The sequence below is a fragment of the Crotalus tigris genome, unplaced genomic scaffold (genome assembly GCF_016545835.1).
Source record: "Crotalus tigris isolate CLP2741 ecotype Arizona unplaced genomic scaffold, ASM1654583v1 scf7180000024387.2241675, whole genome shotgun sequence".
Classification (NCBI taxonomy): domain Eukaryota; kingdom Metazoa; phylum Chordata; class Lepidosauria; order Squamata; family Viperidae; genus Crotalus; species Crotalus tigris.
This window is the reverse complement of record NW_024100557.1, coordinates 1,512,056-1,529,762: the sequence shown is the minus strand read 5'-3', so window position 1 is coordinate 1,529,762 and position 17,707 is coordinate 1,512,056.

Here is a 17,707-nt window from a genome sequence, read left to right as displayed (position 1 = left end):
AAATATATCCCTACATTATCCCAATTTGAATTTCTTGCCACCAGAGTTTTTGTCTGACAGTAAACACTCTACCACCTCTACTCTAGGGGTCACAACTGATGCCATACATGAAACGCAAGCAAGTGCATTTGGAGGAATAAACTGCCCTCCTTTGTGCCCATCCACTTCTTGCTTACACACATCAACCAGCCATTGTAAGATCCTGGATGAGGGAGGCCTCGTTGCAGATTAATAGTAATAAGACATTTAATAGTAAATCTGGAGTCTAAAGCCATAGAGCAGTGGTTCTCAACCTGTGGGTCGGGACCCCATTTGGGGTCGAACGACCATTTCACGGGGGTTGCCAAACAACACAGTCTGCCATTTTTTCCCCCTTTTCCTTAGCTGTGCTACTCCCTTTTATTCTATTGGCTTTTGAAAGCCAATAGAATAGACTCTCTTGAATAGAGTCTAATTCTATTGGCTTTCAAAAGCCAATAGGAATTGTCCAGGCTGTCTCTGCTCTGCTGAGCCCACCAAAAGTCCCATTCTGCAAACGGTGCTGCACCAGTTGAGTAGTCCTCGACTTACGACTGGTTGGGGGTAGCGGCATTAAAAAGGTTGAGAACCACTGCCATAGAGTATCAGATGACCAGCATTTGGGTGAACCCAGAGGGCTCAAAGAAGAAAAAAAATACATGGTGTCAAGTGCATCTTCCCCCAAAACAGCCAGCCTTGCCTCCTACTGAACTTCCCTCTGCCTATCAAAGCTGAGATCTTATTACCTGCCATTTGTTACCCATGATGCCCTTTGTTACCCATCAACCAAAACTTTTCCTGGTCATCTTCCCACCCAAGTCCTTGAATCCCTTCTAAGACATATTCATATAGCCTGCTATGCCCATTGTAGATGTCTCAGGCCACATTCCCACATACTTTGAGGATTAGTTCAAGGAGCTTTACATAGCAACAAAGTCCAAATCTTTAGAGAGATCTCTTGCAAAGCATTCCAAAAGGGCACAGTCCAGAGTGTGGGGCAGATGCACAGTCAGGTCACAATCCAGTGTTCCAGGAGCCCAATTAGGTTGTTAGCTGGTTTGGGTTCCAAGGAATAGATTTTCTACAGGCAACAAGTTCAGGAGGCTGAATTGGGCAGCAATGACTCTTAAATGTAGTCTCCACCAAGTGCAAGTAATCAAGGGGCAGAAACACTCTTGCCATGCAAAAACCCTCATAGAATCCCACTTTTCTGCTCTGTACTGAGCTCTACCTGCTCTAGCGTTGAATCCACTCTGCTCTAGAGTTGAATCCACCCCTTCATCTTCTGCTACCTCCATCTAACCCAAATGTCTTTCAGTCATGTCAGTACCTGAGACTGGTATTTGTCTGGATCATGCTGAGTAGACCAATCCTGGAATTAGCTGGTCATCATACAAATTACCTCTGAGTAGCTTCTGTATCACCATTCAGCACACCCTTAGCACTTGACTGATTAGTCACTATTCTTTCCACACTGAAACACAATTTATCCCACCACTTCAGTTTGGTTTCCCACTCTCACCAGATCCATTTTGAGGCACAAAGGATTATAAATTGGGAAATATAAGCAGAGGAGGCTAAGGTGGCGAATAGAGGGGAAAATATCTGGATTGAGGGAATGGGAAAAGAAAACACAAATAAGAGGAAAGAAAATCTTTGAAGAATTGAACAATTTATAGTTTATTTTTATTGCAAGCTGCAAATATATATTATAAATATAACTAAGTTCAAATGCATGGATGTAAATGAAGAAGTGCTTTCTCTGAATCCCAGATAATAAGTTTCTATAAAACAATGAGATTCCTTTGAGAGTGAAGAAATGCATGCTAAACTTGTCTTATGTGCTGTGGCAAAAGAATATAGTTTTAAAATATTTTTCATGAAATAAATCAAAATGCGAAGAGCAAGCAAGATGTGTAATAAGCAATGTGTTCCTAGTGTGGTTCTCTTGCTGGTATTTCAGACATTTCTTAGTAATTAACACTTGATTTGTTAGGCCTCCATTTTGTATATGAATTGTAATTTGTAATAATAATAATACACATTCAAGAATGCCTTTTTATTTGCAGATCTTTTCAGTTTGATGTGGTCTAAGAAAATTCAATAAATTTTCTTTGGAGGCAATGTAACCCAGTTTCATTATTCAAAAGAATGACCTGATTCATTTAACCATGGTTTATGAATTGGTTTATGAATTGGCAGAGTTCACACAATTGCTAGACATCCACTGTGATACCACCATAGGTTATTCATCCCCAATACTAAGATTTTAGAATGAAATACATATCCAGCCTATAGCTGTTGAAAATTAACTATCCAAATTATTTTCAAGCAAAAATGTCACCTTTGCTTGTTAGTCTTCCCAACCATTATCCACTATTTTTTAATCAATATATATGTTTCTTTATTATATTGATAGGATATATCAATTGTGGCGAACCTATGGCAAGGATGCCAGAGGCGGCACTCAGAGGCCTCTCTGTGGGCACTCGCACTGTCGTCCCGGTCCTAGGCCTTCAGCTGGGTTTTATAAAACCTTTTCGCTTTAGGCCTCCGCTGCCGTGTACAAAAAAAAAAAAAAAAAAAAAAGGTTCAATCAATCAGTTAATTTCAACTTCTCGTAGGAAAAAAAAAGATCTTGCAAAGTTGGAATTGATTGATTGAACATTTAGTCCCACCCAGTCTGCCGTTACCATCGCAGCCACGCCCAGCCAATGGGCACGCCCAGCCAATGGGCCATGCCCACCCAATGGGCCACACCCAGCGATGCATAAGTGGGTTTTGGGTTGCAGTTTGGGCACTCGGTCTTTAAAAGGTTTGCCATCATTAGGATATATAATCAACTTTAGAAAGGAACATATTACGTTTTTATGCAAATATTATAATTTATTTCATGCTCTGGTGAATTTGCAATAAATCCTAATGATTACAGGGAAATACCATTTTTTAAAAAAATAGCGAATGTTGTTATAAGCAGACTACATCAGTCCATTTTAGCAGGGGACTGGCTTGCTTCCTTTTTGGGGCTCAAGGCCTGGTTTCCTTCTGCCTCTTGGCAACAGACAGATTTGCCATCATGTAAGAATGAACATTCACACTCGGCATGATCTATTTTTATAGAGCTATTCATGTCTATATATACTTTAAACGGATGTGTGTGTGCGTTTTGTTTCCACTGAAAACTGCTGTCGTGCCTTTATAAAAACCCTCAGTTGAGAATTAATTTGGCCATTTGTATTGAATTAAAAAGGTTAAAAAAACCTTTGAAACTCTAGAATACATTTGGAAGGAAATGTATTTATTAGGTTATGTCCTGCTTTTGTTACAGAAACTAGTAATGTATTTTCCGGCGTATAGGGTGACCCGGCGTATAAGACGACCCCCGACTTCGGCGCCGAGTTGCATGCCTAGAAAGTCGTCTTATATGCTGGAAACTACCATAATTTCCTGCGTATAAGACGACTCGGCGTATAAGATGATCCCCGACTTCGGCGCCGATTTCAATGCTTTAGAAAGTCATCTTATACGCCGGAAAGTACGGTAAGTATCTTCTCCAATTTTATCTTTAGAGTAACAATCCTGTGATAGTGTCTAGATAGAGAAAGAGTGTATGTGAAACAGACTCAGGGAAATCAACACTCCAGCTGATTGCTTTGTTTTGTCAGGTATCCATCCATGCAAACAGAATATAGATTATATATTTGCAAATTGGATTGGCCAGAAAGAGAAGTAACATAATATACACACACAATTAGAAATCCTGAAAGTAAGTGAGTGTATACTCATTTCTGATAGCAGCAAGAACTGCAGGAAAGATCACAGGATGTGCTGGGCTTTGGAGTGGATGTCTTGTTTAAGTTCTACAGTGTGGTCACTGTTATTAACTCTCTCTATAACAGACATGTCAAACTCGCGACATCACTTGACGTCGCACAACATATCGGAACGGTTTTGCCATTGCCGGCAATGGGGTGGGCGCGGCTTCCGCATGGCCGGCAGTTTGACACTCCTGCTCTATAGTTTATAAAATATTGTAAGGTCACTGGCCCTTGATTAAACCTGAGACACCATAAGATCCAATCAGGAAAGCTCAGGCAGAGGCTTCTTAAAGAGACAGTACTTTTATTCGATCGAATGAAGTGCTGGGTGAAATACCATATGAAACGCTGGCAGTGATTGCATTCAGATATGCCACACCCTAGAAAGTTAATGTCATTACTTTATAAACTTTGTCAACCAATCAACATTAGACAATAGAGTTATTACCATACAAGGAAGACATCAATCATTCCTGTACCCTCCCTTATTCCCTCCTCATCCGTGTACTGTAGGTGTTTTCTCACACTTGCATGAAATTTGTCCCTGACTCAAATGCTGATTACAGAAGTGAGATAGCAGCAGTTAGGCTGAACCATTTGTTTCTTTTTCTAGTGCCAGTTACAAAACCCTACAATATATAAGTATGTAAAACAACAGGCACATAACTTTGTGTACTATATGCTATAAATGTCTAAAATGTTATCATAGTTAGCTAAATAAAATGAAGTGTTAGTTCTTCAAGGTCTGCAGTGAAAACAAGTTTAGTATATTGTATTCTGAGCTTAACTGAATGTTTCATTTTTTTTCAAATTAAAAAAACAGCAACCTTTTACTTCCCTTTTCAAGAAAAGGAAAGTAAAAAATCTTTTACCTTGCAGATAGCCAGATGGTATTGCTTTCACAGTGCAATTACAAAAGAGCAGCTCTCTTAACACATTGCCCTAATTTTAAATAGGAATGACTTTGCGGGCCACGGTTCGTGGTCTGAATGCAAATGCCTTTTCCTGCTGATCCAGAATAGTAATTTTCCTCCTAAGTTTCAAAAGGCAGTATCTTCTAGTGATCATTGCTGGATAATCTTGGTAGCTATTGGCCTTTCTCTGGATTTCTATAAATATTTAAATGGGTATTTAAATTTTAAGAATGCATTGAATAAAATTAATATTTATAAACTTTGCTATGTTGATTTTAAGTGCACCCAGTTATGTGACCTTATTATAGATAAAGAGAGCCAGTCTGGTATAGTAGTTCAGAACTGAGAGACTGAATTCTAGTCCTATCTTAGACACAAAGCCAGCTGGGTGACCTCTCTCTCAGCCCTAGGAAGCAGGCAATGGCAAAGTTTTAAAATGTTGCCAAGAAAGCTGCAGGAAGTTATCTAGGCAGTCAAGAGAAATCAGCACTGACTCAAAGTATGTGTATATGTATGTAAACTGTAAACTTTCTTAGATGTGTGAAGGGTCCATATATAGGCAGAGAAATGAGGCCATGAAATTCTGTGCATGTAGATTTTATAATTTTATAATATCCCTGTTTATTATACAGACAGTTGAGCAGAGACATTTTCCACTTTGGTCAGTGAGTCTTGTTTCCAAATACAGTAAGTGAACAAGTTTTTTGAAATATATAAAATACATCATATCTTTTATTATAATAGAAGCAGTTTCAGGGATGAGCAGATCTTAAAATAATTCACACCTTGTTTTGAGGCATTATTTTTTAAACTTTAGACCCAGCAAATAGCTAACAGTGTAATATTAATGTTTCAGAACAAAAATAGTGGAAGAGTGAGATCTTGCCTGAGATTTTTGTTGGTACACAGTATACTGAATGTGATAGTGCTGATTATCTGGATCCATTTCAATCCAGCATCATGCTTGGCTTTGTGAAAGTACCAATTTTAATAGCTCAGGTAGATGGGATTAGTTTATGGAGTATGTCCTTGGTTTTGCTGCACTGCTCAGAGACTTTAAACAGCATTAACCACATAATCCTTTGGATAGTTCTTCCTAGATGAATATTTTTTTCAGAAATTGATGTTTGAGGACTTGTGCTGTGCCTCATGATAAGTGGCTTGTAGAGTGTAACAAGGTTTTATCTTGTCCATTAACATTTTTTTTAAAAAAAACATCCCCATAAAATGAATAGACAAAGCCTGGGGTTAATTAATACTGTAATTTTCATTTTCATCTATAGAAGTTTCATCTATGGAACAAAGGGAAATTGTTTAATTTAACTGTTGCTTTCTTGCTTTTTGTAATCAGCTTTTGCACCAGAGAAATTTCATGCAAGCTTGGGAAACATGTACATGGATGGGATATACTGAAGGAGGGAATAAGGGAGTGTACAAGAATGATTGATGTCTTTCTTATGATGTAATGGCTCTGTTGTCTGATTTTCATTGGCTAACAAAGTTTATAAAGCAATGCTATCAATTTTCTAATGCATAGCACTTCTGGATGTAACTCTGCCAGCGTTCCAGATTGTTGGCCACCCGGCTGCGTAATTTGATCAAATAAAGTGCTGCTTGATCAAGACGTCTCTGCTTGGTTATCTGATTAGATTGATATGGTATCTCACCTTGGAGGTCATCTAGTCCAACCCCCTGCTCAGGCAGGAAACCCTATACTATTTCAGACAAATGGCTGTCCAGTCTCTTCTTAAAAAAGTTGAGACCAGGGGCACACTTGGTCAGAGTCCTTAGTTCTAGGTTGTCCACCATCCCCCTTGCTTCAGCAGCCCCAGGAAACCCTATACTATTTCCAGATCATATAGAGTCTCAGCATCTTTTTTACATCGTGGTGACCAAAACTGGATGCAGTATTCCAAGTGTGGCCTTACCAAGGCATTGTAAAGTGGTATTAACACTTCACGTGATCTTGATTCTATCCTTCTGTTAATGCAGCCTAGCACTGTGTTGGCCTTTTGGCAACTGCAGCACACTGCTGGCTCATAGTTAAGTGATTATCCACTAGGACTCCGAGGTCCCTCTCACAGTTACTACTATTGAGCAAGGTACCCCCTATACTATACTTGTACATTTGGTTTTTCTTCCTTACAGAAGGAAGCTGCATAGACTTCCTGAATTCATATAAGAAGGCAATTTTTGGATAGATGAGGGCAAATAAACTTTGTTGGCTCCGGCCAAGATAGGTATAAAATAATGCTGGAGGTTCACTAAATTTAGATAAAGGTATGTATACAATTTTAATCTATGAAGCTGGGAATTTTTAGGTGATTAGCATTAATTCGAGAAGCACATATGGTAGTGCTTCTATGCCACTTGCAGTACTACCTAGAGATACCATGTTATTTCTCAAATATTAATACTCTGAATAGATGCTGAACTGCTATAATGGGTTATGGGTGTTTCAAGAAAATTCAGCTGGTTCAGAACATGTCTGTCCAGATATTGCTATGAGCTGGCTAAACAGTCATTTGATTTCAATATTTCACTATTACATGGATTTCAAAGATGTCCAAACTCAGTGCTAAGTCTGCTTTTAAACTATTTGCAACCAGAAATACTTAGAGACCTGTTCTCTGTATAAGTCTCCCTTCATTTGCAGTCATTGGGGTTGTTTTTCACTTGCCTACCCTAAAAAAATGGCTATAAGATTGAGGACACAGGAAGAAGGCATTTTCAACAATAGCTTCATACTTCTGAAATGAACATCCATTGTGGGTTAATTAAGTTCTTTCATTGCAGAACTTCTATTCTGTAAAATAGGGACTTATCTATTGGGTTATATAAAGTTTGGACTGCTGATTTTATTTGTAGTGATTGATTGTGTTGAATAACATCGTTTTATGCTCCAAAAATCCTTCAAGAGTTTTATCCTTAACAGTAGCTTAAGAAAATTTGGCAGCAATATAAGGTAAATCAGCCAGTCCGATTTGGGGCAGAATTCTTTGTCCTAAATTCAATAGACTATGATTTAATTATTTTATCATGTATTGATTCTTCTTTGACAGAAGATATAAGGTCAGATATATTAGCTTTTGTACAGTAGCAAAGTTAATAGAAATGTTATAAAATTAATACAAGTGCAGATGGAGAGATGGAACAGATACACTTTTTCAAGACTGGACCATACAAATAATAGATAGATAGATAGATAGATAGATAGATAGATAGATAGATAGATAGATAGATAGATAGATAGATAGAAATACCTTTCCCTTTTATACAATATCTATATTTTTAGTTTGCATGTTTTGTATTAACCACATGATGGTGCTGTTGAATTCTTTTTTTAGGCATGTAAATAAATTATAGAACCTGAGCTATTTGAATGTTTATCTGATATGCTAGTATCATGGTTATAGAATTAAAAATGAAAAAATAAAATAGAAATGATTATAATCCTGTTTTTATAAGATACAGATGACAGCACAACCTTGGTTTTTTCCCCAAGAACTCCTAAACCCTATGTAATTGTTGGAAAATCATGTCGAATATTGAATGATTTGGAACAGTTTATTCCTTTGCTGCTCCAGTCAGTTCTGAATCTGTTAATCAGAATATCAAGACAGAAAAATATGCTATGATATTTCATTAGGAACAAAATATACACAGAGCTTTTTCCTTTCATATACTTTAACAAAACTTGACATAATTGAATGCGTAATGTGTGTGTGTGTTTGTGTAAACACTTAAAGGATGTCATTTTATCTCTATGTGTCTTTTTTCATATGATAGCTCAAAAGGCATTGTACTTTCTTATATAATAGCTGTCTTAAAGAAGAACTGTGGAATTTAGCTCTAATAGAGTTCTTTACACTGTTAGTTAGTTTTTCTTCTGTTTTGGGAAGACATTTTACTCACTAGGTAGTTTTTAAAACTTGTTCTTCTAACTACAAAATAATTGTAAATACAAAGGTGATTTGAAACTGAGGTGGTTGAACCAGTGTCCTTGAAGACACTGTTGTGGTTGAGAGCTTGAAGATTTTCCTCATCTCCAGTGCTCAGAGCATGGGATATTTGTGTTATCTTGACATCCGGAGTACAGGTGGGCAATCTCCCTCATTCTCACCAATCTCACAATGTAAGATTGATGACAGCATCAGGTACAATCATCCAATGAGTTTCATTGCTGAGTAGAGACTGAGTTTAACATTTCCTCAATTCTAGATCCATTTAATTCTAGATCCATCTACTAATTCTGTGATGGAGAATTCTTTTTTCAAGCACAGGACCATGCTTGGCCTTAGAGTGGCATGTAGGCAGATGTACTCTGAAAGAAAGTGAAAAGATTCAGAAATTAAATCAGAATTTATTTAGCTAACATGTAGGCTAATTCAAATCTTTCTATAGCACTTTCTATAGAACATTTACGACACTATAGGTATGGTTTTAATTAAGTTGATTTTAATGCACACTTTTCCCATTTTCTATTTTGACACTTCCAATTTTAGTACTCAAGTAAGTGTAAAGTATATGAAATGTCAGAGTTGATAAGCATAATGAACTGAGATGAAAATAAAATCAGGGCATATTTGAGTAATGATATGGAAGCATGCCAGACTTCCCACATCCATTTAGTCAGAGGAGTTTCTGCAGGAAGTTTTACGATTACCAACAGGTTTATCCCATTAAAGGGTACTGAGAACAGGTCTTTTCATTAAATGAGAATTCATATTGAATATAAAGCTTTGTCCCTAGCAGTCTAAGGGATGTAAATCTCCCTTGATGTATAAGAATGGCTTCCATAACTGGCCAGAGGATTATTTCTGGACCTTAATGTTGTTAGGGATAGTTAAGCATCTCAGTCAGTAATGCTCTAAAATTTGAATGGAAATTGAGCTAATAGAATAAGAATATTCTTTATTGGCCAACGGTGATTGGACACACAAGGAATTTGTCTCCAGTGCATAAACTCTTAATATTCATTCAAGCAATAAAGTGATAAATCATAAAACATAAGATACAATCATAAATCATAAGATACAACCAACAAAGTGATAGTCATAAGATACCCATAGGAGTAATATAGGAAGTTTAACATTAAATGGCCAAACAAAGTCATGCTGTAATTACATTAAACTTTGTTTTCAGGTAGAATTTGACCTCCACAATTGCTAAGGTCTACGGGGTTTGTGCTTTGGGAGTTTGTTTATGACAATTAGAAATGGCATAATTGGCAGCTAAGTTTCATAGCACTGCAGTGCTCTTATAGTAGGCATGATTAAGCTGGTGCCATTCAGTTATATGAAATGAAACCTCTTGAACTCCCCATTAATACAATAATGTTTGTCTAGCATACTTAAACAAGGTACCAGGTTAGGGAAGAAATACCTTAAAGTGTTTCTATTTGTAGTGGAAGGATATTTTTCAGCATTTCCCTGTATCTGGGGATGGACATTAATAATCCCTGTTGTAGAGGGATATTTGAGGCTCTGTCAACAGGATTGACATTTAACGGATTCAGTTGCATTCCATCAGTAATATCCCATAGTTCTTGGAAGATAAACACCTGAAACTATATATCTTGCTATTATGAATAGATTCAAAGCTACTCTCAAGAGCTGTCAGGCTATTCAGACTGAGTTTAGCCTCTGCAAGATGAATGGGAAGAGATACCATTAATCCCCAAGGCAAAAGAAATATCTATAAGAAGGAACAAATTAAGTCCCAAAGAGAGACAGAACCAGTAATGTGGGTGTTTGATGTAATTAAGTCTTCTCTCTGAAGTCCTCTCCCTCCCCATTTGACTACAAGCTTGTAGACTGAGTTACATCATCACAACATCAGGTCTGTCCCTTGTTCAGATGTCCTTTGAAACTCTTTCCAGCTCTCTGTGTTTCCTGCTTCATTCTTGCTTTAAGGCATAGTTCATTGGCAATCAAGAACTTAATTCTACTGTGCCCCAGACGTATCTGTCAACCATTCATGCAATTAAGAGAAAATATCTGCTAGCGTTTCCATGGCATCAAAACATTTCAGTAGAACAATCAGCCCACACAGGTTCTAAAAGCTCTAAAATAATACTTCAGTACAAGGATTTGAGCTCTACATTTATTACAGATTACAATAATTCATTTCCAACTGGTCCAACTAAACACTGTTCTGCCAGATGCTGTTGACATCTATTTGGTAGTACTAAAATGTCCTTAATTCAGACCACTGATTAATCAGGTTTTGGATTGTAAAAGTGTATATTTTGTCAAACTGGGTATTAAGGCATGTCTTGTATATCATCTGGAGGTGTAATTTCTGTCTATAGGCTTTGCCAGTCTACTCACTTCCTTCATTATCACCATATGCTCTACTTATTTTTCCAAATGATGTAGAAAATACGTGTCTCATAATCCCATACTTTTTTTTATCTATAGTATCAAATATTCAATCAGCCTCCATCCTGGAACTGAATAGCAGAACTGAAGGACTGACATACATGCCAGAAATGTTCACACATAATCACTGAAACTGGGGGTAACCATGTCCTTTGTTCAAGGTAGCATCACTTGATTGAAGTCTCCTTTCCTTCTATTTTTTTTTTCTTTTTTACTTCAACCTTTAGCTCTGGTGAAGGAATTTAGTGGCATGGTCTTGAAAGGTGTGTGAAATATTTTCTGGGGGATTTAAAATCTTTCCGATTTTTTTATACCCCTGAAGCCCGTTGGATCTGACCAGGTCATTGCCTATTACAACATTTTTGCCAAGTTTCATGCTGTCAAATGTGCAAAGACTTTTAGTTCTAAAATAAGTCATTCTCATTTTAACAATATTATTTATAGCAAAACAATGAAAGCCGCATGCTTATGCTGTGAAAATCTACGATTGAACATATGTTTCCATGACTGTTGTACAAAAGCAGCATGCTGTTTGTCTATATTTCACAAGCACAAGGGCTCACTGTGCACTAGACTCTAAATATCTTTGGTTGGTTCTCTACAGGTGTTTTATTCACACAGGAAAAAAAACAAAGAAATGTAGCAAGTATGAAAATAAAATGTCCCCCTGCCACCCTATCTACCTCTCTTTGTATAGATGACAAGAGCATTTCTGATACTTTTTGTTGATTCCCCTCTTTTATATTGAGAAGATTTCTGTTGAAAACCCATCACAGTGGAATCAGGAAGAAAGATTTGAGAACGCTCGGTGAGCCCCATGTTCCACAAATAGGTTTTCAAGAAAAATGTTCCACATTTGAAAGTGCCAAAGCATTTTCTCACCATTAAGACATTGCAGTTGTGCATTTGTCTGAAAAATGAGACCAGGTTTATAACAAAATTCAGCTGGTCACAAATAAATTCCTTTTAAAGTATATTAATTTCAGAAAGCAGAAATTGGAAAAGGTATTGACCTTCCTGGCTGACTCGGCGACTATCAAAAATCTGTTCAACTGTGTGGTACCAGGATTTGATAAATTGCTAAAATAGTGAGAACGAGCCACTAATTTTAATCCAGGATGTTGGCAAATTATTTGCTTGTGGGGAAGAACTTTCTTTATAACCTCTCTCCCTTCCTAATCCTTGTAGCCTTTCCCATTTCATGTACATATATAATATGCATCAACATCAACATTATCATCATGTCACAATATTTAATCCCACCTGGAACAAAATTTGATAGCATACAAGCTATGTAATTATTGCTGTGGGGCAGAAAGACATTGGACAATCCACCAAATGTACTGCTGTTGGGGAAGGCATTTTAAGATAGAAAGCAAAGGAAAGCAGGTCTGTATAGGACAAGGATAAAGTCTGTGACTCACATGGCTATCCTATGTTTTAAGCAAGAAATAAAATGCTTCCAAATCAGTTCTATATTATTTTTTATTTTCCCTTTTGCAATTATATCTTCAGTTGATTTGACCAAGATCTTCATTTGCCTCATATAATGGTCTTGACAATACTTCAGGAAACCTTCAGGGATTGATCAGTTGATTCCTCCTGATAGATCAAATGATTTCCAAGGCCTTTTTATAACCAGGAGAGATACTTTATTATTAGAGTTTTGGACATTCATTCTTATCCTCCTTTGAGATGAAAAAATGCCAGGGTTACTGCTACATCTCTTTTTTTAATTCTAGATAAGCACCTACATATAGCAAGATCATACACTTATTCTCTCATTCATCTGATGTTTGGAGGATCATCTGCTGAGGCAGCAGAGGAATGGATTTATTTATTTAAAAATATGAGGGTTGAATGAAATGTAATGTCTCCACCCATATTGATTTAGTGAAAATAGATATATTTTTATAAATGAAACAAGAAAAGTGCTCTTTTGTTTACTTTTCCATTTCTAGCCACTACTATTTGCTACACCTTTCTTTTAGTGACAGATAAGCTTTTTAAACTGACATGAAAGAATGCCATGCTCTCTTCAACCAGGCATTCTTCCTACCATTTCATCTAAATCAGGTACCCATGAAAGAATTCTTTCACTTTGGGGAAAAAGTGAAAATCAACATAGCACCAAGTATGCACTGCATGGAGGATGGGGTTAAGATAGTGAGATCTAACATGACTGACTCTTGAGATGTGGGAACTTGTATTGTAAAACTGTGAGGTTGCATTGTAGGTGCAGAGTGTCCCAGAAATGACCTTGGAGGAAGCACGCAGAAAAGATTACAAAATGTCTTAAAAAATAGCCAAGGTATAGAAAGATGCTTTTTCATGAGGCAACTGGACTTCCTTGGGGTTTTTTTGAAGACGTTTTGCTTCTCATCCAAGAAGCTTCTTTAGCTCAGAGATGAAGAAGCTTCTTAGATGAGAAGTGAAACGTCTTCAAAGAAAAACAAGTAAGTCCAGTTGCCTTGTGAAAATCTTCAGGATAACTATGACCTGGAGGACTGAGAATCTCCATAGATACTAATATATAGAGTCACAGTCCTTCTGAAAAAAGAGATTTGAGACTTCCAAATCTTTCACGATTCAGATCCAGCCATGTTGCTACATATGGTTATTTTTTTAAGGATATCTGGCATTCCTGTGTAGAAGTACTATTCCATTTTATGTATTCATGGGTAAACAGTTATATCACAATCTAATTTGAAACTTAAACATAATTAACAAGACGTCATATTCTAACATTACATTTTGTATCCCTTTGCACTTGGAATGTCTTCTGTTAGGAGATAGTCTTACACAATCATTACCCATATTTTCGAGGTCTCTTTTCCAATGAGCCCAGCTTTTTAACCCTTCAGTGACCGGCCATTAACTCATTCTATAACAATTTTGAAATAAAGAACAATTGAAACACAGGCATCTAATTTCACATGGGAACAATAATGAAGCTTGCGTTTATTTGTAGATCTGTTACAAACCTTTTAATGGTGTTGTACCTTTTCCTTTTCTTGTTTCATGTAAGCTTCAGTGCTTTCCCCCCCGCTCTGTGGAATGTTCAGGATTTTAATATAGTTAGTACAACAGCATGAAGGAGTGAGCTGTATTCTGTAATAAACAGGAAAATTATTCTAATAGTTCCCCTTGGATCTCCTTCCTCTAAACAAAAAAATATTTCTCAGGCCTCTGTCTTTTTGTAAGCTAAGAAATGCTGTTTGGCATTGCTGAAGGACTGGTACAACCTGAAGCCTCATTGTTTTAGAAGGGCTGCTTCTTTATAATGTGAGCTGCATTTGCTACAATAAGTGCTTTTCTGGAATTTCCTTAATATTGTGGTCATATATTTTTAGGATTTTTATTATATTATATTCTTTTCTGACAAAGAAGCATCTTGTTGCACTTAACAGATTGAGGGCTTTTATCCTTCAGATGAAATTTACAAAACACAGTAGTATGGTCTCTCTATTCTTTTGCAGCACATAGTTCGTCATTCTGTTGAACATCTTTCAAAAGAGCAAAAGGAATGCATTGTGCTGGTGTTTTTTCATTTGGTGATTAGTATTTACCTTCTCAGCAGCTCTTGTCTTTAGACAATATACAAGAGATGGAATACGTTCACCGGATGTTTAATGCAAAGCAGAGTAGTGACGTTGGTTTGAAGCTATGCGTCTAATTGACTAGACCAGTGTAATAATGTTCTGCCGTTCATTGTTGGATCTCGGAGGAGGAGTAGAATTGCCACATAAATATTCCAGCCATTTTACCCACTTATACAATAACATAACCAAATCCGAGTGCTGTGATCTAGTTTATAGAGCAATTGAAGTAGGAACAGTTTATTCTATGCATGGAGTTGGACTCAAATCTCCCAAAATCGCAGTCAGCATATCAAATTCTTAAACCATGGAAGATGGAAGTCATAGGTTATCGACAAGTGGAGGGTCAGAAGCATATGACCTATGAGCTACTGAGACAATATCAACTGGAATTACACTAGGGAATTAATTACATGGGAGCTTTCATTGAGGAAGGGTACTTGAGTATAATATTCTGAGTGTTCACAGCTAATACAAATGATAACAAAAGCCCTACATGAGGTTTTTGGTAATAAACCACCACTAACACAACATCAGCAGGAAAATACTTCCTCGGAAATGAGAGAATTACATTTCTTTTAAAATGAAATTGAAATCTTTTATCAAAGATGTAGTCCTATACCTTTTTACCTAGAATTTAATGGAATGTCTTTGTTTCTGACTTTCCTGAATTGACATGGGTAAGATTGTATTGAGGTATAGTTTTAAGACTCCATTGTATAACTGCTTTATTGCTTTGCATGCAAGAAAATATAACTAACTTCAATTTGAAAGAAGAAATGTCTGTTTTCCAATATATTGATGGTTGAGTATAAACTACTGGATGCTAGCTTAGAATGCAATGGTATTCACACAGTGGTGGGATTCAAATATGTGAACAACCGGTTCTCTGTGCAAATGCCGCTTCTGGAAGTCCATTCTGGGACTGGGAAACTGGTGCAAACTGGCTGAATTCCACCACTGGATTCACATGTTAATTCACATACATTATATGCATAGCTTTCAAATTAATTAGTTTCTTTTTCAAGGAAATGGATTAGCAGTAAGTATAAGTGATCTGGTATACCGTATTTTCCGGCGTATAAGACGATTTTCTAAACCATGAAAATCTTCTCAAAAGTTGGGGGTCATCTTATATGCCCAGTCGTCTTATATGCCGGAAAATATGGGTACCAAAAGAAACCAAAGAGGTTGGCCACAAACGGTTCAGTTATAAGAATTGGATTTGCAATCAAGAATTTTGCAAGTGGGGCCATTAGAAGAACAAGAAAAAGTAACATGGCATTTTGCTTAAAGGTCCAGAGGTAAAAAGCCCCATCTTAGCATATCAAAAAACAACCCCAGAAATTATTTCATTTTAAGCGCAGCAGCCCTTTGCGCCACAGAGCAGCGGTTTTTGCCAGAAACGGAGAAATATTTCCCCAGGTGGAATGGGACGAGGTAATCCAGCTGCCTTTACGTGCCCACTTCTTTTCGAGCGCTTTACCGCGGCTCACCCCAGGTGGGCCTTCTAGCTCCACCTCTTTCTCCCCAGCGTTTTCCAGGGCTATTTGGCTGCAGGGGATATTTAAATGAGCATTCGGGCTGCTAATTTGCACGGCAACGCGTAGACCACCTCGGACATAGGAAGGCGAGCCAGGAGGGAAAGGGAAGAGGAAGAGGAGGAAGGAGAGGTGCTGGCCAGCAAAAGTGTGGGGAACAGAGAGCCTCGCAGACGGAGCAAGCAAACTTACAAAAAGGGGAGCCCTCCCTCTCTCTCACACACACACATAAACACGCTTTCTCTCCCTTCTCTCTCTCTCTCCAAAGGCATCAGAACGAAGTACATGGGGGGAGGGGGTGCAGCCACGCAGTGAAGCCTGATGGGATTGTTATTAACTATGTCATTGTGGGGGCAGGGGTGGCAACCCCCCCTCGACCGCTTATGAGTACATCAAAGCAAGCTCCCCCGTATCCTGCACCCCATGCTCCTCACCCTTGGTGTGGGAATTGTCTGTCCAGATGAGAGTTTAAGTGTCCCATGCCAATATGTCAATAAAACAAGGCTTCTGTTGCCCTGGAAACACTTCCACCCCCCGCCGGGGAATCCAGGCATCCAGGCTGCTGCTGCTCTTCTGCCTGACGGGGAATCCCACGAAGGAGCCCCGGGGGGGGGGTTGAGATGCCTGGCTGTCCCTGTCCACCCTGCGGCAGGACAGGGACAGAAGTTGTGGAGTATCCACAACTTCTGGAGGCAAGTTTTTTCTTTAGCAATAGGCATTGCTGTGGTAGAACCATTAAATATAGTTCCAATTCAGCATGCAGTTTTTTTTCCTTGTCACTTTTAAGATTAAATTCAAATAAAAGGGGCAACACAAGATGATATTAAAAAAAACTATATAAAACCTGTGTCAAAGAATCATCCATTTTTGGAAAATATTAATTTTTTTTAAGTGGGATTTTGTGGTTACCTTGTTAATTGTATTAGAAATTGAAACTATGATGGAAAAAGTATATTTCAAAATTCCAAAACGATAATAGCTATAATACAATTGCATGGCTGGTGGTCAGTATATACCTTTTAAATTACCGTATTTTCCGGCATATAAGACGACTTTCTAAATCATGAAAATCTTCTCAAAAGTTGGGAGTCGTCTTATACACCCAGTCGTCTTATACACCGGAAAATACGATAAGTACCATATTGTAGATTAAAATTAGCTTTTAATAAAATCCAGCAGGTTTAGTTCATAGGACATTCTACTGTCCTATCATAGTCTTTGATTTTAATCTTTTTCATGTTTTTCTTGTAGCAAATGAATAATTATTGGTTAAAAGAGTTTTATTAATTTTTCTCCTGTGTTTCCCAGATCAGACTTTGCCATATTTTCCATTTATTATTTTATGTTTGCCTGACACTAAGATGTACTTTTGGGAAGGCTAAGCCTTTCCAAAAGGCTTCCAGGTTAACAAAAAAAAAAGCATTTAGATGATAT